Source organism: Pleurodeles waltl, chromosome 1_1 (genome assembly GCF_031143425.1).
Source record: "Pleurodeles waltl isolate 20211129_DDA chromosome 1_1, aPleWal1.hap1.20221129, whole genome shotgun sequence".
NCBI lineage: Eukaryota > Metazoa > Chordata > Amphibia > Caudata > Salamandridae > Pleurodeles > Pleurodeles waltl.
In genome coordinates, this window is record NC_090436.1 from 620,566,801 (window position 1) to 620,587,400 (window position 20,600).

Sequence of the window (20,600 nt, forward strand, 5' to 3'; positions counted from 1 at the left end):
CCCCTTTCAGGTCCTTTCGGAAGTTCAGGGGGTTTGGGCGTGGAGCCGTTTACTGTGGGAGACCCACAGTCCAACAGCCTGCCAGCCTCCCATTTAGATCCTATGGAGGGTGGCGGATGGTTCAGGCAAGAGGGGCCACCCAGCAGCACCCTGTATCATCCTCTTTCTCTGGGGGACAACAACAAGAGAAGCAGCCCTAGTTTTCTGCCCATTTTGAGCCACACTTATCCTGTAGGGGGAAGGTTACGTCTTTTTCTCCACAAGTGAGAGTTAACTACATCAGATTCCTGGGTTCTAAATATTGTGAGGAAAGGATATGCTCTTCCTTTTCAGGAGGTTCCATTCCTCCCCCCCCCCCCCCAATCCCTCGTTTTGTTCAGAAGACCATCTCCTGTTGTTGCAGCAGGAGGTTAAAATCCTGTTATAAAAAGGTGCAGTGGAGTTGGTTCCAGAGCAGGAACGGGGTCAGGGTTGTTATTCAAGATATTTCCTGATCCCCAAGAAGGATGGTCAGTTGAGACCTATCCTGGATCTGAGGATTTTGAATTGGTTCCTCAAACAGGAGAAATTCCAGATGCTTACTGTGGTGCAGGTACTTCTGGCATTGAGCAAGGAGGATTGGATGGTGTCTGTCGACTTGCAGGATGCTTACTTTCATATCCCTATTCCCGAGTCGCACAGGAAGTATCTCCGGTTTGTGGTGGGGTCGCAGCACTACCAGTTTGCGGTCCTTCCGTTTGGTCTGTACCGTAGTGGAGAAGTGTGGCTCAATGGTTAGAGCGGCAGACCCTGATGCAGAAATCTGTCCCGGGACCAGGGTTCAATTCCCGCCTCGGTGGGTCTTGGGCTCAATTTCCTCGGACCTGATAATTCTCGCATCAGTGCCTAATCTAATTCATGGGTCCCACTCTGTAACTCTGGGCAATAGCTTGCTTAATCTCCACAACGGCCCCAACAGCACTGGGATGCCTGGCTTCACCTTGGAGGCTGCCCAGGAGTGGGCGCCTCACAGGGAAAAGCCAGGAGGGGTTCCACAGCGGTATGCGTACAGCGCCTTGAGACCCTAACGGGTGAGTAGTGTGCTATACAAGTACGAAGTTTACAGTTTACAGTCTTACTTCAGCACCTTGAGTCTTCACAAAGGTGATGGTGGTGGTTGCAGCAAGTCTCTGAAGGAAGGGAATATCGGTATTCCCGTACCTGGACGATTGGTTGATCAAAGCCAAGTCTCCGGAACTCGTGCTGCATCACTTGCAGATGACAACTCAGTTGTTGTTCAGTCTGGGCTTTTCGATAAACATGCCCAAGTCTCACCTGGAGCCCTCTCGGAGCCTCCTGTTCCTAGGGGTAGTACTGGATACAACATTAAATCGTGCCTTTCCTCCGCCTCAGCGGATTCAGGACATTCAGGCGTTGATTCCAATGTTTCAAAATGGAGCGGTTGCTCAAGTCCTCAAGGTCCTACGCCTGCTCGGTCTGTTCGCTCCTTACATTCTGTTGGTCACTCATGCACTTTGGCACATGAGGGCTCTCAATGGTGCCTACGCAGGCAGTGGTTTCAACACAAAGGGGATCTCGAGGAGTTGATATCAATCTCCAGAGACGCTGCAGCGGATCTACGATGGTGAGCTGTGGACAGCAACCTTTCCCAAGGAAGGCTGTTTTTACTGCCGCCTCCGGTGGCCACGGTCATAACGGATGCTTCCACTCTAGGGTGGTGAGCTCATCTGGGGGACCTGGAGATCAAAGGTCTTTGGTCTCCAGTGGAACAGACTTTTCATATCAATCTGTTAGAATTGCGGGCTATACGTCTGGCTCTCAAGGCCTTCCTCCCGTCCCTTCGTGGTCGGTCAGTTCAAGTCTTGACGGACAACACTACCGCGATGTGGTATATAAACAAGCAGGGAGGTATGGGGTTGTATCTTCTTTGCAGAGAGGCTCTGCGGCTGTGGTCCTGGGCACAGGACCATCGGATTTGGATAGTAGCAAACCATCTGGCCGGGGATCTCAACGTACGTGGGGACAGTCTCAGTTGGCATTTCTCATCCGATCACGAGTGGCGTCTCTATCCGGATCTGGTCCGTCACATCTTTCGGATGTGGGGTTCTCCGCGGATAGACCCGTTTGCCACTTGGGAGAACGCACACTGCCCGTTGTTCTGCAGCCTCCAGTATCCAGTGCAAGGAGCTTTGGGGGTACGCGTTTTAGATGTCTTGGTGCGACCAGTTGCTTTACGCGTTATTCCCCCCCAATACCCTTGATTCCTCTGGGTCTGCAGAAGATTCACCAAGATCGGGCTCAAGTCATTTTAATAGCTTCGGATTGGCCGAGAAGGGAGTGGTACACAGACCTTCTCCAACTCTCACTGTGCCCTCCGCTCAGTCTCCCTCTCAGGGCAGATCTCCTCTCGCAGTTGCAGGGGCAGGTTCTACACCCTCACCTCCAGAGCCTGCACCTTCATGCCTTCAGATTGAATGGGGCAATCTGAGTTCTTTCTCTCTTCCACCAGAGGTAGTGGATGTCATATTATCGGCTAGGCGACACTCCACTAAGGCTGTTTATGCCGGCAGGTGGGCAAAATTCGTGGCTTGGTGTGGAGAGAAACAAATTAATCCCTTGAGGGCCCATCCGTCTGATGTTCTGTTGTTTGTGTTAGCTTTAGCCCAGAAGGGTTGTGCAGTTGATACTGGGAAAGGCTATTTGTCAGCACTGTCGGCCTTTCTTTGCCTTCCAGATCAACCCCCCTTGTTTAAATCGCCTATTGTTATTAGGTTCTTAAAAGGTTTAACAAATACATTTCCTCCCACTCCGTTTCTTATGCTTCAGTGGGATTTAAATATGGTTTTGACTTTTTTAATGGGTTCACCGTTTGAACCCATGCATTCTTGTTCGTTAAGATTTTTAGTCCTTAAGACAATTTTCCTGATAGCTATTACGTCGGCTAAGTGTGTGGGTGAGCTTCAGGCCCTTAGTGTTAAACCTCCCTTTAATTTCATTCTTTCCTGACAAAGTGGTGCTGAAAACCAGGGCAGCTTTTCTCTGTATAGTTGTCACTCCTTTCCATATGGGGCAGTCTATTACCTTTCCATCTTTCTACCCTCCTCCTCATTCTTCAAAGAAGGAAGAGAGACTCCATCGTTTGGACCCCAGAATGGCTCTCAGTTTTTATATTGAGAGAACAAAGGACTTTCGGTTGGAGGACCAGCTCTTCGTTGGATATGTAGGAAAGAGGAAGGGCAGAGCGGTCCATAAAATAACTATATCCAGGTGGGTAATTCTTTGCATTAAGGTCTGTTACTCGTTGGCAAAGAAGGTTCCTCCTGAGGGTATTAGAGCCCATTCGACCAGGGCTAAGTGGTGGATATTTGCAAGGCAGCAACTTGGGCGTCCCTCCACACTTTCGCAAAGCATTATTGCTTGGACTCAGAAGTTAGGAGGGACGGCCATTTTGTGCATTCTGTGTTGCAGGATTTCTTGGTTTGACCGGTCAGGCACCCACCTCCGAGTGCAGTACTGCTTTGGGACTCTATTCGTAAGGTGACAAATCCACAGGTAGTTGTATCCATCAGAAGAACAAGTTACTTACCTTGGTAACGCTTTTTCTGGTGGATACATTAGCTACCTGTGGATTCCTCACAGTCCCACCCGCCTCACTGTTGCCTGTCTGGTCATACCAAGACCTTTGTATATATGTTTTGATAATTTTTTATATATAAATGATGGCTGTAATTGTGTTACATCAATATGGTTTTATGTATGTATTCATTTGAGCTATGGTGAGGTCGGTTTTCACCTGTTCGCCTCAAAGCACGTAAAAAATGGGAGAAACGAACGTCAGCACGCTGGCGAGGACCTCTTATTGATACGGTGACGTCCGACGGAGTCTCATGCGGTGACGTCGACATGGAGAGCTGGGAAGAAGATTTTCCGTTGAATGCTGACGCAATGGGAGGATTCATATTGTGAGGAATCCACAGGGAGCTAATGTATTCACCAGAAAAAGTGTTACCGAAGGTAAGTAACTTGTTCTTTTAGAAAGTTGACATTTTCCTGCTCTTAGCCCTTTGTGCCTGCAGCCTGTCTCCAATACACGTCTGGGGTGGGTGACAACTGAGCTTTCTGCATTCCTTCTAGACGGCCACACACACAAACAGAGCTTTTGTGTGATTTGATGTTCCATCCACATCCTGATGGGCCAGTCTGGGTAGGATGGGAGGGAGGAGCTGGACACAGCCTCACACTTACAACTGAATAGGCTGTGTCCTGTTCTCACACAAAGGACTGCTTAACCCACTGCAGTGGGTCTGGAGCCAGGGCAAGAAGGGAGAACTCTGCGCATTTCAGAGGCCTTCTTTGAAGTTTCTACCACCTCAAAGGCACTGCTGGGTATAAGAACTGGACCGCAAACCCTACCAAATCAAAATACTTCTGCACCTGTGGATGCTATGCCAGGAAGGACTGCTGTGCTGCTGAAGGACTACCACTCTGCTGGACTACTGCTATTGAAGAACTGCTTTCTTGCTGTGCTGACCTGCTGCCCTCCTTGCCTGGGTGAGAAGGACATGACCCACATTACTTGAAACCAACACCCAAAGTGATTCCAAGGGCCAGCTGACTAGTCTCCTATTTTATGAAGTCTTGCAGACATGAAAGACTTCCAATTTGCTTGCCACAGCACCTAGACTCTGCCAAGTGGCGTCAAACCAGTCCTGGACCTTTGGAAGTGTTTGAAGTGCTGTTCCAGGAGAAACTATGCATCGCCGTTGATGTAGGGACTCAGAACCGGCGTATCTCTTCCACCACAGCTACTGTTGCAAGGATCGACTATGAAGCATCATTGACTGCATGGCACATTGACTCCATTCTCCACGCATCACGACCTTTGCACGGCTTGGAACTGATGCATCACCTCACGTGCACCCCGTATCTCGTCTTTGATGATGCTACTAAGGTACTTTGCATTGGGCCAAGGCTGGTCCCTGTATCTGACCCATTTCTTTCGCGGTTGGCCTGAACTTTTGACTTTGACCTGGTCCAGCATGACCAGATATCTCTGGTTGGCAGTTTTTGCTTCTAAGTGCTATTTTTCAGTTTAATCTTAAAAAATTCATAACTCCGGTTCTACCAATTTTATTTTTGTTTGTTTATTTATAAGATTAAGCACGATTTTTCTAGCCAAGAGTGCTATCTTTTTGTGTGGTGTTTTCACTGTTTTACTGCTTGAATTGTTGCAGAAATACATAACACATTGCCTTTTAAGTTAAGCCTGACTGCTCTGTGTCAAGCTACCAGAGGTTGAGCACACGTTACTTTAGGGTGTGTTTGTGACTTACCCTGACTAGGATTGTAGTTCTTGCTTGGACAGGGTGCATACTTTTGCCAACCAGGAACCCATATTCAAACACCTTTCATATTACATCATCCATGACATGTTAAATGACATCATTGATGTCTCATATGACACCCCTGGTGATATCATACAGTCATTGTGACACAGTTCTACACGATTTGTAGACATGAAGTTAATTCAACACACACCTGTCTATTCACCATAATGGGATTGCCCTCTTAAAGACTTCACTTGAGTCACAATTTTAAGTCCACAGATTGACAAGTATACATTTGCCTCTTTTAAGACACTTTCTATCAGGCCCTATATGCAATGCTCCATAGTTTAATAAAGCATTCTCACGTTTCTGCGAAGGGGATAATGGCGTACAGCCATACTTACAACACCAGTTTGAGATAAATCACATCTAAGTGGGACACCCCTACATTCTACTTTATTCATAATCTAAAGTGTGTCAAATACTTCAGTGAAATTCTGGATATAAACATGCACAGCTTATAGAATATATTTATGCTACTGTATTGCAGCTATTTAACATGGGCACATGCCTAGATATGCAATGGTGGTTGATATTTTGGAAACGCAAGCTTTCGCCTTTCTCACCAATTTTTATTTTTATTTTTTATGAACAGGCTTCGGCTTTAAGCCACAAGCTACTTTCAGAACTATTTTTGCCAACATCAGGTGTGCTCAGCCTTTACCTTGTTTAACAAAAAGTATTCCTTCCACTAGTCTTTAGAGATTGTGCTAATATGATATACGTGACATACTTCAATGCTGTGTTATCACTGATGTCAGCAGTGATTTAATTTAACACGTCATGAATGATATAATATGAGGTATACCAAAATTTTACTGTTTTAATATTGGGGCTCCTTTAAGCGACTGAGAAGATAAGTAAGGTGAGGAAACAGGTGTGGAAAGGGGAATGTGTACTTATGAAGGAGTCTGTCTAAATATTTTTAACCCCTTTAAAAATGCATTGTGCATCAACTTAATAAAAATCCACACCTGCCCTCACGTTGATTGCACTCTAGTTTCATGCCTGTATTAACGTTTCTGTGCTCATTTACTTAGGAAAGGCTTTAATTTAAACGAATCCTATTCAACAAAACGGAATTCAGGAGTGCCTCACATTTGTCTTGAAACCAAAATGTTAGTGCTGTAGCTGTTCATTAGAACTTTTATGGCACTGCAGTTGATTAATAAGAAGTTTCATGACAAACTGCTGATGTCGAAAGTACACGTTTGACTGTGCATGTCAGAATGTTTCCTCAAAATGGATGAGGACGACACTGGACAAGTTCTAGAAATTGTGACTTCATTTAGCTTTTTAGATCACTAAGCATAACTTCTGATGGAGACTTTTAACTGCTGATTTCTCACCTTTTGAATACTTTCCAGGGGTCATACTGGATTCAGGTAATCTTAATCAGTTCCCATGTGCTCCAATAGGTGGCATCACACGCCAACTACTGTCTGGTCCGGAGGTGATGTGTGGAGCTCTGTGTAGGATCACCATACATACTGACATCAGTTCTTTTCCTTCTGGGCCAACAGACACTGATCTGGAGTTATTTCTCATCCTATTGAGACAAATTACTTTGGGGAATGTCTCAAATAAATGTCTGTGAATGACCCAACTGTGGTTTGTCCATGCTGCCTAGGGTCGGGCCACAACTCCAAGGGCTGCAGTGAATGTGCCTTGAGTCACCACCAAGGTCATTCGAAATTGAGAAGCAAAGCTCTTTGTGGTGATGCACTGCAGTGTCCCACACTAAGATCATTTGAGGTCTAAAGGCAGGTCACAATCTCGCTCCTAGGGTCACTCCTGCGACAGATCGTCTTTGCAATGTAAATCCTTTTGTAAATCTAAGAAGAAGACTAAGAAGTGCAAGCAGGACTCTGCCCTGTCCCACCACATTTGATCGCCCAAGAATGTGCGAGGGCATTGTCATGCCTCCAGGTTGCACGTTTGAAGTTGCTCCACTTCAGTCAATTCTGACCCTTGTTCTGGGGCAGCCTGAATTTGAGTCTTTTGGCAACACTGTAGCAAATCAAGGACTTCGCTAAACCTCTGCTTTAGATTTTTGTCAATGTACTGGCTCCCTCTAGTGCATCTGCGGGTCCCATGGAGCCAAGCGGCCTCCCTACTGGACTTCCACCAGCAGGTTCGCCCTCTGGACCCCTGTGGATTCGCTTAGGGCTCCAAGCCATCTCGGTACTGGTTCCCTCCCCAACACAATAGTGCAGGCCAGAACAAGATTCTCTAATGCCAGCACTATTGAGTCCGGACAAGGACTGCCAACTCATAGTGCTGTGTATTACTTGACTTGGCACCACCCTGATCTAGACTGCGTGCTTCTTTATCTGAGCAACAACCCTTTTTTCTTTTTTTTCTTTTTTTCTACTTTACTTCGGATTCTGATATAGTACTTCTACCTTTCAGAAGGGCTCATGTTCTCCATGAGTTATTCGGCAAAGGTAATGAAGGCTATGATATTATGCTAGGGATGCGATTGCCCAGTCTTACCAAGAGAACAATTGCTGGAAGACCTCCAGGATGACTCGTGTACTTTGGTTATGCGAAGGGCAGTGGAGGTCTTTGGACTAAAAATTCCTACACAGGAGGTTAAAACCAATGTCTTGACAGAATTGTTGCATCCTGGCCAAACTAGGTTGGAGATCCTGATGTGGCCACCCGGGAGCAGAAGAGACCAGAGGTCTGTAGTCTCCAGCAGAGGCTGTACTTCACATTAGTCTGCTGGAGCCTCGAGCCATCCACTTGGTGTTAAAACATTTCCTTCTTTCCATCAAGGGAAAGCTGGTACAGGTGCTGTCAGATCACACCACTGCCATGTGGTACTGTGAAAAGCAGGGCAGAGTGGAGTTGTGGTCCCTGTGTCAGGAGGCACTGCGTCTCTGGGCATGACGGAAATGGTGGGATATTTTGATGGTGGTTTGCCACGTAGAGGGATCTGTCAATGTCCAGATGAACAAACTCGGCAGTCAATGCTTTGGAGATCACAAATGGCGGCTGAAGGGAGTGTTCCGCAAATGGGGAGCACATTGGCTCACTATTGTTGCCACTGCCAAGAACGCGCAATGTCGGCTCTTTTGCACGTTGACTTTCAACTCCATCTCTCGCTCAAAGACTCGTTCCATGCAGAGTGTAATTCGGGACTTCTATACACTTTTCTGCTGATACCTCTCCTGGCTCGAGTTCTCATGATCAAGACAAACTGGACCAAAGTCATCTTAGTCACAACAGACTAGGCACAGAGAGTATGGTATCCAGAACTCCTAGCCATGAGCATTTGACCTCAAAACAGACTGGTTCTTGGAGAGAAACTCCAGCAACAGGGCAGGGTCCTGCATCCAAACTTGCGCACGCTCCCCCTCCATCCTTGGAGAGTGATCAGCAGCAGTTGAACACTTTTGATCTTCTCCCCTGAAGATGTTGATGTTATCTTGGTAGCCAGGCTTCCTTCATCCGAATCTGTAGATTCGTGCTGCTGGGACAAGTTTGTGACTTAGTGCCCTTCCAAGCAGAGTGACCCACTCTCTGCTAAGCTGTCTGAAGTGCTGCTGTTTGTGTTGTCCCTAGCCCAGCAAGGGCTCACTCTGGGCATTGTTAAAGGGTGTCTGTCAGCTCTTTTGAGCTTTTTCTTGTTGCTGAACCAGCCATCTGTTTAAATTACCTTTTTAGTGATGCATTTCTTAAAGGTTTACAGTATAGGTTTCCCCCTTCCCCATTTGTTATACTTCTTGGTTCTTACATTCTTCATGTATGCTCCCTTCAAACTTCTCCACTCTTCTCTCCAGCAGCTCAGCTTCAAAACAGAAGTTCTCGTAGCTATAACATTGGCACGACGGGTGAGCGAGCTACAAGCCCTCTCCGTCAACCCACCTTCAATCCAAAGAGGCTGGTTTTGAGGACTTGAAATCACTGCCTTAGGAAGGACGAAAGCTCATTTCATTTAAAAGTATTCAAATAAGAGTAATGGATGGAATGCTTGAATTAATCTCAGCCAGTGGTAATTACTCAGGTCACATTTCAGTTGATCATTATTTTGCCCACTATGCCACCTTAGTTTGGACCCAGTCATTTGCAAATCAGTTTGACCCTCCTCCAATATGAACAGTCCAGGCTGACCTGCCAGGCCCTCCGTGAACCGGAACACAATCAACTCAAGACAGGTTTTTCCCTTATTAGGGCTCATCGGTCAGGTGTAGCTTGTTTCCAGTGGCACAGCGTGCATGGGACCCATGACTGGGCATACCTGACCCAATTAGGGCATCACACAGACGTATACTAAAATGTGAGAGTGGAATGCTTGATTTAATCTCCGCCACAGGTGGAACTGGGCTGTAGGACAACAAGTGGTAATGTTTATTTTGTCCCTTGAAAGTAGGCTCACCCTGTGCAGCACAAACCCTTTGGCTGCCAGTTTACAGTGCCATAGTATAATTATGGGAAAGAGGACAGTTTGCTTGCTGCAAAAGCAAGATATTCATCCGTAAATGTAGATGATGATCAGAATGGCATAAACCTGAGGGGATCCGCAATGCCGAGTTGGGGTCTGCGACTAGCTAAAAAAAAATATATATATATATTGAATAATATTAATAGATTGATAAAGTGTATATAAACGAAGAAGCAAAATGTGCAATTGAAAACATGCTGTAAATGTGAAGGAAATTGAGACTGGAGGCTTACAATTAAATTAGTATCCTCAGATTAATTTTTGGGAGCAGTGCAAGTGTATCAAACAGAATATAGAATGGCTGGTGAGTGGCTTCAATTTAATTTAAAAAAAGCTCCAACCTTCCTATTAAAATGTATTTTTTATATTTCTGCGTGACTTAAATAAAATGTTTCATTATTAGTGCATTTAGTTGATGACTGCTTATGTCTGTATTTTTTTGTGATATTATTTTGAAACCAGATAATGTAGCCCAAAAATATTGTATATATGTAACCAGTCTTGGGAGGTTGCAGACTTTTTGCTAAATTCTCAAGGAGTTTATTTGCTTCCAACATGAGTTACTCGAGAAACATTTGCACCTGAAAAAATAGGAATACAGTTAAAGATTGTCTTTAAAAACGGATGTACAACTTTAAATACCATTAACTTTGGCATAATTTAAAGCACGTGCTTGGTACACTCCAAAAAAAAACAATGATAAAGGAGAATAGATATAAAATCATTATGTGCAATCTCTGTACAACAACTAGGAATCCCATTCTTAAAGTTACAAAAGTGCACAACAGGTTTATGACTTAATGTGGGTGCAGAATTATGACTTTCAGAAACACACTAGCGTTTACGGAAGCAGGCCTGGTAAATTGCAACAGTTCCATGTTTCCAAGCATACGCCTAACAAGCTTTTGTGTGCTCTAGTGTCTCTAGAGTGATATGTTTACCCATGCAGTCATCTACTGCACAAGTGCAGATTTAAAATATTTTCTGCCAAGGCGAAACTCCTTTCTTTATGCACCTTTTCTTTTTTTTTTTAATAACCACATTTTTATTTAGTTTTGTTACAATGGTGAGGGCCTGGCAGCCCCATACCATAAAGTGCTACTAAAACCATGTAAATACAAGAGACCGTGACAAAACCAAAAGACTGACCACCAATGTCAGACCAGGTGACTTTTGCCAGTGCTTGTTTATTTGCATGTTTCCCATAATCTTGTTGAAAATTGTTACACTGGTTTTCCATTATAAATAATTTTTGGAAATACTAGCATGCATCAACACAGTTTACTAAATAATGCTTCAAAGACATAATATCTAAAATTTCACAGTAACTAAGAAAAATGTTTTTTTACCCACATTTTTTCCTGAACATTTTATTTTGAAAGCAAAGAATCATCAATCTTGCTTATAAACATTTGCATCTCTTCAGAGAGCATTTTGAGAGCGTTATACATAGCCTCATAATAAACTTTGCAAACGTGTGCACATTTTTTTTAATTTTTTATACTGGAACCATTGTCAGTAGTGCAGTGTGACCTTACAACGTTTATTTAGAGGGCTCACCCTAATAATAAAGGCTTTGCTTTGAAGAATCATAAATACAAGTTTGAACAGCATTAACATATGGCCACAAATATGCCAACTACAGCCAGTTTGCTTCCCTGTAAACTGGCAGCCAAAGGGTTTGTACTGCAGATGGTTAGGCCTACTTATCACAAGGACAAAATAAACATGAAAACTTGTTGCCCTTGCCCTTGACCCCAAACAATATGTCCTGGGCATCGGTATTAGGAATTTCACATCCCTCGTACCTATGGTTTGTTTTACTATTGCTGAGAGATTTGTGTCTCTTAAGCGAAGTGAGTTTGTCAAAGGCTCGGAGATATTACACACCTGATGTTTTGATTTTGTAAGAGAGATGTTAAATGCCGGTCGTTTTTATTGATGATTTTTTGTGCAGGAATGTCTGCATTGATGGTCTTCCGGTATAGGCAAAGCAGTGAGTCTGACCTGATAACAGCTCTCTTACGTTTTAGTGTGCAGCTCATCATTGATATGGAAATTTATCAGGGCATGACCTGACCAGAGATGGGCAAGTATATGTTGATTTGCAATTCTTGATTTACAGAGAAAAGGAGGTTGGGGCATTGGTCTCTAGAATGATTTGGTCTTTATAGTTTTAGGTTATGCCAAGGCAGTGCATGTCATTGATGATTTATTTAGCATATATGTTTGTTTGAATATCTCCCAAATTTTCAGGAAGCCCAGTATTATGTGTATTTTGAAGATAGCAAAGAAGGGTTGGAAAAATTCATTTAAGAAGATCATCAGTAAAGGATGCAAGGTTCTTAGAAGGGTGATTAAAAAGATTACTCACATGAATGAAGACAGATTGTGTAATTAATTTCACTAATAAATGAAGGTTCTGCTTATAATTTCCATGCATGTGATTGATTTGTGATGTTTGAGTGCAGTGCCTTCCGCTATGCCAATTTCCTTCTTTTTTTGAAAAGATGCAGTAAATTGCTGGAAGGGCAGATAACGATGGTGGAAGAGAAGGCTTTTGTTAGTCGTGTCTCTGAGAGCAGAGATGCATGGGGGAGTTGCCATCAATCAAGTAGTGAATATTACGAGTTCTTTATGGCTTATCCTGTATTGAGGTATACTCCTGAAGTGTTTGGCAGTGGCAGACCTTAGATATATGGTCCTGTGGTGACTTGTTTGCCATTGTGGGCAAGTTTGTTTTGATGCTGATGTTAGTATCAGTTGAATTATAATGTTAACCATGTGTTCTTCACATCCATGGATTGTAGAGGTGAATATACAAGGGTTGAGGATTGTCATTTAGTTTGGGATAGACCCTTTGGGTAACAAAGTGATAGTGAAAAACTTTAAAAGGTTGAGTCTGAGTTCTCAAGGCAAATATGATGGTACCCCTAGCTGCCTATGATAGGTGTGTCAGAGAAACAACAAATGGGGCAAACCATTGTCCCTAGGAACCCGGGTAATATATATATTATAACAAACAAAATGGTACCGCCAGGGGAAGCTCTTTGCTTCCTAGAATAAAGAAATAAAAGTGGTCTTGAGCAAATTGAAAAAGGACCAGCTGTATAATGAATACCCATATGTTTGAATGCCCAAGCCTGTGCATATGTTGGATGTAAACATTTACATGTAATAATGATATTTACACCAACAATTTCCGGACAACAGTAGGTGCTCCTTGTGTAGAGTAGGTGTGTCAGCATCCGCCCCACTGAAGTTGTGAGTGTTTTTTCACTATTCCTACCTAGGAGTAACATTTTTGAGTTGGGTGATAGCTTGAGGTTAGTGAGGGTTCTGATGTGCAACAGCACAGCTCTCATAACAGAGTAGAACTATATGTGAAATTACAAGCTCCTCTCACAGTCTCACTGGCAAAGATTTAAGCTGTTGAATATTGCATTTAATATAACAGATAAAATACCATCTGGTGAGTAATTTGTAGCCATTTGCTTTATACTGTGAGCAAATAGATGTGTGACAAAGTTGCCTGTAGTATTTCAATTTGTAGATCTTCCTATTGTGACATGTACCTGTATGGCGCATGAAGTGGTAAATTGCTTAGTGTTGTGTATAGCCTAGAGACATCTCTCTTCTGAATGCATTATGTAAAGTGTGTTTCTGGAGATGTTTTTTCCTGGCTTTGACCTTCTTTTGTTTAGTTGAGCTCACCCAGTGAAATAGTTGATTTAGTCTATATAGCGTCTGCCCATTTAAATAAAGTTTACCTAGTAATGATGGATCACCAGACCTCCATTTACCGAAGCTCAGGTTTGTAGTTCTGTGCTTAAAGTCTGGGTTGTTTATGATTGGTGTCATATGAGGGTGATAGGAATGTAGTTGTATTGTTTTCCAAATTAGTGGGTTCCGGAAGCTGAAGATCAGGTTAACTGAATATAAAGGCTTTTGATATGATTTGGGCCTTGGGTGGTAACCATGAAATATATTGTAGCAGGATTGTTGAGCAGGCTTGTCTAAGTATACAGGCAGTGGTGCTAGTCAGTGCTGCCTGTAGTTGTGTGATCTGTATATAGTGTTTTACATTAAGAAACCAATAGATGTTGGGCTTGGTTGTCTAAACATTGTGGCTTCAGGTACTCTCTGTGGTTTTATGGTTCCATACAAATGTCAGTATTTTGTGTTCTAGTGTTGTTGGTGTTGCCCTGCGGAACCACATGGGTAGCCTTTGAGCCACATAGAATATCCTGTGTAGGAAAGTCATTTTAACACTTGATATCCATTTTAACTGTGAAACCTCTAACGTCCCCCCACCTTTAGTGTCTCTAATAATGGTTAATTAGTACACATAAACAGCATTTTAACTGATGTTGAGAGATTGATATGTAGGTATTTTATTTGACCTTGGGTCCTGGTTAGGTCATGGTTCTCCAGGAGGCTTTTACTACTGTGTAAAGTGTCACACATTCCAATGCCTTGCAATTTGGAGTAATTTATTTGGAAATCAGAAACTACTTCAAAGTCATAGAATTCTTCTAATAATGCTGGAAATGATTTCTCTGGGTCTGTCTGTCAGTAAGCAAATCACATCATCAGCAAACTTTGTATTTTGCATTTTTTTTTTCTTCCTATAATGGTGTCACCCATCCATTCAGCTTTTAAAACACTAATCTTAACGTATTCTAATAGTGTGAATGCTGGAGGTGATGTGGGAACATGGGATGGGCACTCAAAATTTAGTATGCAGCATGTTACTCTCAGCTAAAAACAAAAAAAAGGCTAGTTGAGGCGGAGGTGGTACTTCAACAATTTTACTAATTATAGTACAGTCTGTGAATGGGAAAGCTGTCATATTTGAGTGTGAGTGAGGCAGAGCGCCAATTTTGTAATGTCTGTAACCAGCTTTCTATGATTCTTTGCTACCAGGACCTTTAGATTTTACATACCCAAGACATTTAAGTGCTTTACAGATCTTAATCTTGAAACTGTCTGGTGAGTGTCCTGCATTGGGTTCCAGTTGTTTTGTGTGGAGATGATAAAAGACCTCTACTGCTTGGGAAAATGTTTATAATAAATGAGGATTGACTAGTATATAATATACTGACCCTTGGTTGTGACAAAGGAGTAACTGAAGCCGGATGGCAATTTATTTGGTTTATCTTTGATTGTGTTAGTCGAAACTATTGAAATAGTACAAACAAAGATATAGGAAACTTCAAGTGGTAAAAGCTGTGCTTACAGGTTCGTCTGAAAAGAACTTTACTACTTAAAGAACTGTAATACTTTTCGGAGTATTAATTGTTCCCAAAGTAAAATGGAAATCTTCTGTAACTCTGAGTGCCATTTAATGATTTTGTTTTAAAAAAAAAAAAAAAACCCTCACTGTAGGGAATTCCTGTTCTCCTGGAGATGAGATGATGGCATCAGTGATTTTGCAGAGAAATGTTCCCATAAGGGATACCTTGTTAAACGTTACCCATTGCACAAATTATGTACAGGTGATGGACAATTTTTACAAACTTTCTGGACCAGTATGTTTGTTCTAAGCATGGTTTGCACTGATGGTCTCCTTACATAGTGTTTGACCTTGATAACTTGTTGGAGAGTCTGATTTGGGAGTAAACAAAAGTATCCTATTCCACACTTCAAGGGGAATAGAAACAGATGTTACTTTATTAGTTTGTGAAGCCTTCGTACCAGTGCCTCCACATAAACGAACATGTGCCTCTCTTCCAGTTGAAATGTGCCAGAGAATACCAAGGAGGGAGAAAAACAGTGTTAGAAAATTGTTAATTTTCATCTGGTAAGGTTGTAAAAAAATTGACAGAACTTGCATTGAAAATTATACAATGATGGGATGATGCGGTTATTATATTTGTTCATTGTGACCCATTCAAAGGCCAGAAAACTGCATGGGGTGCAACTTCGCCTGTTGTGCGAGTCAAGACTATAGTCAAAGCTTTGTTGCTATTGAAGGGAGCGTGCCTTGCGCCCCAACAGGGAATAGGACACTGGGAGTTTGGCTTTAGGTAGGTGGTGTCTGAGGAACCTGAGTGTAATTGCACTTAAGACTAACTGCTGCTGAACGTGTGACTACAAATGTCAGTGGGTGTTAAGCTTTCACACTTGGAACATATGCTTCGGTTGATGTGTTTATTTCATGAACGGGCCAGATTGTGCTTATGGTTCAAAAAGCATTTTGTCACTGTTATGATGAAAGATTTGCAAATCTTCTTTTTCTTTCTTTCATTTTTTTTTTCAAGAAGTGCAGTGACCTGATCTGTTTCAAGGAATTTTGAGACTTTGCCTAGTGACAGAAGAGTTCATCAGGCTTGTCCAGTACAGGGTGAGATTTGCTCACCTTTTTGATGAGGCAGGTATCTGATCACTGAAGTGAGCCGATCCTCTAGTATTTGAATTCATATCACTAAATTTATTTTCAATGAGTTCTCTGGAAGTGTCCCAGCTTACATTGTCTTTCAGTTTTGATATACAGTTGTTTGAGTCAGAAGACAGAGCTCATTCTTATAATTTATTCCACAAAGAATGATGAGAATTGTTTGTATCTTTCTGTTGGGTTACTGATGCTCAGTGTTGAAAATTGCTGACTTGAAGGGTCGTATGTGCAGTCTCACTAGATCAAATAACTTTATTGCTTTTTGGGACAATTTCATGGTTGGTCCATTTGAGAGCTAAAGGAGGACACCTTGCCTTTGAAAGTAATCCTTGAATTTTTTCCTCTCTATCATAGAATGATATAGATGGGTTGTGACTCCAAACATTTTCTGCTGCTCTAACCTTTTTTCTGTGATAAGCCAGGTCTTTGAAATGCCATTGTTCTAAGATCTTAATTTTCATTTTTGTATATATATTTAGTATTTCTGATCCATTTCTTTGGCCTTAGTTTTTAGTTATTGTTTTGAAGGAATTGAGGGAGAACAGGCCATCTATGGCCTGCTGCAACTGTACAAACTTCTGGTCTTATACAAAGTTGGAGAATTCAAAAACGAAACGCGATAAATGTGTTTTCTGACTTAGTAATGTTTTGGAAAGGGCCCCCCCTCACAACATTGCACATAACTCGTAAAAAATCGAGACTAGACTCTAGAGCCTTTGAACCTCATCTTGATGTTACTCTGCCGAGCCATAGCGTTATGTTCAATAACATTTTGTGCACGAGTTGTTTATTTTCACGTTTATAGTTTAACCACTTGCCAGTGATCCTAGACCAGTTTTATGGGAGCATTGTCCACTGGGAGACTGAGTTACCGGACTAGATCAAGTTGAGAGCAAAGCGATGTCTCCCGCTCCCCCGCATTTTGTAAAATGAAAAGATGTGTTAATAGTGAATGAAATCAATGAATCCTAGATCATTATGTATTGTTACTTGGTAGAGAGTTAAACCCTAGAAAAGGCGCCGCTGTTCCTCGCAACATTGAATGACATTGTGCAGTTGGCTGTGTATAGTGGTGACTGTTCTGAGTTTGGCTGAGACCATTTAGTGCGCAGCGTGTGAATCACCGTGTACCCTAGTGCGAGATTTCCGACTCCTGTCGGAGGTTTTTGATGAGACACTGTGAAAGTGCGTCCTAGTAGAATCTTTAGTCTTTTTTGACAGTAACGTGCTTTTTAAATCCATTAACTGTGAAAGAAACGATAAATTGCAGATGTGATATATGTACAGTGTTTGTGAACAATTATTCAAAGATTTCGCTTTTTTATATTAACTTACAGGACTGCTGTTGCCCATCTAACACATCGTCCACATTTATCTATCATTTCTTTTGTTTTCCACAGTTTCGTAGTTCTTTCAGATTGAATAAACTTCTGTTCCCTTTTTGCACTGTATGACTATACAAACGTATTCATTAGTTACTCGTTGGCCTTGGTGATAGGGACCATTGTGCTTTCCTATGAGCTTACTTCTCTTGGATAGGGAAGTGTCATAGTTTGGATTTAAAGTGAGAGTACATCTGAATTGTGAGCGAGGGATGGAAGAGTAGAGATAGTCACATAGTTTCCCACTGTTTACTGATGAGGACTGCCAGATAGATATGTCTGGTCCTTTTAATTATAGATTTATGAGACTAGAGTTGCCTGGACATGAATTCGAAGAATTTGATGCTTATGAATAATTCTAAGCATATGTATCAGTTGAAACATCTGCACATGCATACAAACATATTCACTAAAATAAATAAACAAATCTTAGTTAATTAAAAGCCATGGTTTAGTCTGCTCAGAAGATCTCGTAATTTAACTTTATTCATGTCCTACCAAAACAAAATGAAGATGGTGACCAGGGGTCTGTACACCCGAATTAGAATTTACTGATCCCACAGAAAAACTGAAGATTTTAAAAAAATAAATTTGAGGGCAGTGTTTTCCCTGGGTCAGGGTGATTTTCTCCCAGGCCTTTACACCCCACTGTCACATTGTTTCAAGATACAGGTTTCAGTGGCTAGCATCCTGTATTGGTTTCCACAACAGCATTTTTAGGTCGAGCCTAGGCAGCGCATGCAATGTCTCAACATGCTGTATCCACTGTGGGGGGCTTCCTTCTTTTGTGGACTTCCACATGCCACACTACTTAATGGCCTTTCCATGGCCATTGTTTATTAATTTTATTTGTTAAGAGTTTATTTTTAGGATCTGTCTTTTTTTTTTTTTTTTCTTTTTTAATAGAGCCCACTCCGACTCTAACCCGGATCCCCAGTCCCTGAGTCGGCTGTTCTGTATGTTATGCCACCACATCGCCAGCTTATTTACAGTGAGCTCTTCTTACATGTGCTGTATTTCTGCATTTTAGTTTAATGATGCAAACCTATTAAGTATGTATTTACTTGTATTTTGAACACATTGTGAGAAATGTGCGTATTCCTGTTGAGACAAACTGTACATAATTTCTTTTTTTTTTTTTTGCTTGCCCCTGTTGTTGCATCTTGCCCCAATGTTTGCATCTTTCCTGCCCCATCCCACAAGGTGTTTCCCATCAGCACCATGCCTCTCCTTCTCCTATATTGCATTTTTTTGGTTATTTTTGTGTTAGGTATAGCGCAAAATTAGACAAGCTTAGAGTGTTTTCTTTTTTTTAATCCACTTATAAGCACAAAGCTTCAAGCACGCAAACTTAAAAAATTGGCCAGCGCAACTATTGCTATTACACAAAATATAACCGGTTGCTCTATTTACTTTGTGATGTTTGTAAAATCGCAACTTGTGCGCTACATGCCTAAACACTGAAATTTTTTATAGCTATCATGTTTAGAATTTTCAATTCTATTAAGGACATGGAGGCGAGGATTATGCGTCTCTTTCTATGCTTTTAATAAAACAGCAGCAAATAAAAAAGCACTTCAACAAAAAACTACAAATCCCATGAACACACCATAGCACCATAATGACCATAGAGTCCAACCCTATAAAACCTTCCTGACACGAAGACTTTTCCTCTCTCTTTGCACAAAGTCAGTTATACAGCACTAATGCTGAAAAAGTCACAAATGAACCTGGAGTCCAGAACTGAAGAACAAACAACTAGCGAACAAGAAGGACGAAATCCCATTAACAATTTGGGAGGAGAAGATCATCTTCAGTGGGGTCCGAACAAAGGACTCTGACTCATTTATCCTCTTGACCTAGGATAAAGAAAAATATAACGAGCCCTAAACACTGCCTCATATATGACATCGTAAAAATAATAATCAACACACAATTTTTATTTTTGTGTGCAATATAATAACAGGGTGGGAATTTCAATAAACTATTTGTTTCATATCATAACAAAATTATGAAAACAAAGCATAACATATCAGAAACATCATAACCATGGGCGGGATAATCCTCGCCTCCGTGTCCTTAATAGAATTGAAAATTCTAAACGCGATAGCTAGAAAATTTTTCATTCTATGTCCGGACCGGAGGCTCAGATTATGCTAGTTCTAAGTCCTGTCAATACCACAGAAGACGCATCCAAAATAGGCTTATAATAAAAACGTTTAAACATGGAATCAGATGACCAATCTGCTGCGTTCAAAATATCTTCCAAACGAGAACCAAGGGCAAAAGATTTTGATGCCATAGTACCTCTAACGGAGTGAGCTCCAAACTTGGAAGTGTCTATGCCCGCTTCAGACAAAATCCATCTCACCCATCTAGCCAGAGTAGCCAAAGAAACAGGTCTAAATGGCTTTTGGAGAGAAATAAGCAGTTGACCCAACATGTCAGATCAACATTCTAATGTTCTTACCTCATAATCCTTTAGGCTTTGAACAACACAAAGTTTGTGATTATCCGGTAAAGCTGGATAGGACACCAGCCTGGTATTACACTTAGTCCTTCCACTTATGACAAAAGAAACACCTTCAGGAGAGGACCGTCTCCCTTTTAAATGCAAAGCTTTAACGTCGGAAACACATTCACAAGAAATGAGACCAAGAAGGATAGTAAGTTTAGCAGACAGTTGCTTTCTGGAGAGGTATTTATTAGAAGGCCAGGAGCCTAAAAACCGAAGAATGATGTTAACATCCCAGAGCTCTGAGTACTTGGAGAGGGGGATTTAACATCCTAATGCTTTGAATAAATTTACAAACAGGTAACTGGCCCACAGGTCTACCATCAAAGACATGACCGGCAGAAATAGCTGAACGAAAATTGTTAATGGAATTATATGCTGTGAGAAAGTAGCCTCTTTCTAGCCTTGTTACCCCCACTTTTGGCCTGTTTGTGAGTGTATGTCAGGGTGTTTGTCACTGTTTTCACTG

General features: G+C 41.9%; 1 protein-coding gene across 10 annotated transcripts in view; it reads left to right on the forward strand.

Annotated features, from left to right (window-relative positions):
* Positions 1–20,600, forward strand: part of APC (APC regulator of WNT signaling pathway) — a 548,231-nt gene that overhangs the window by 169,014 nt on the left and 358,617 nt on the right. The window contains exon 3 of one of the 10 annotated variants that reach the window (XM_069226479.1): positions 18,523–18,607. The exons of the other annotated variants lie outside the window; for them this stretch is intronic. The gene's annotated coding sequence lies outside the window, so the exon portion shown is untranslated. The remainder of the gene's footprint in view (positions 1–18,522; positions 18,608–20,600) is intronic. 10 annotated transcript variants of the gene reach the window in all.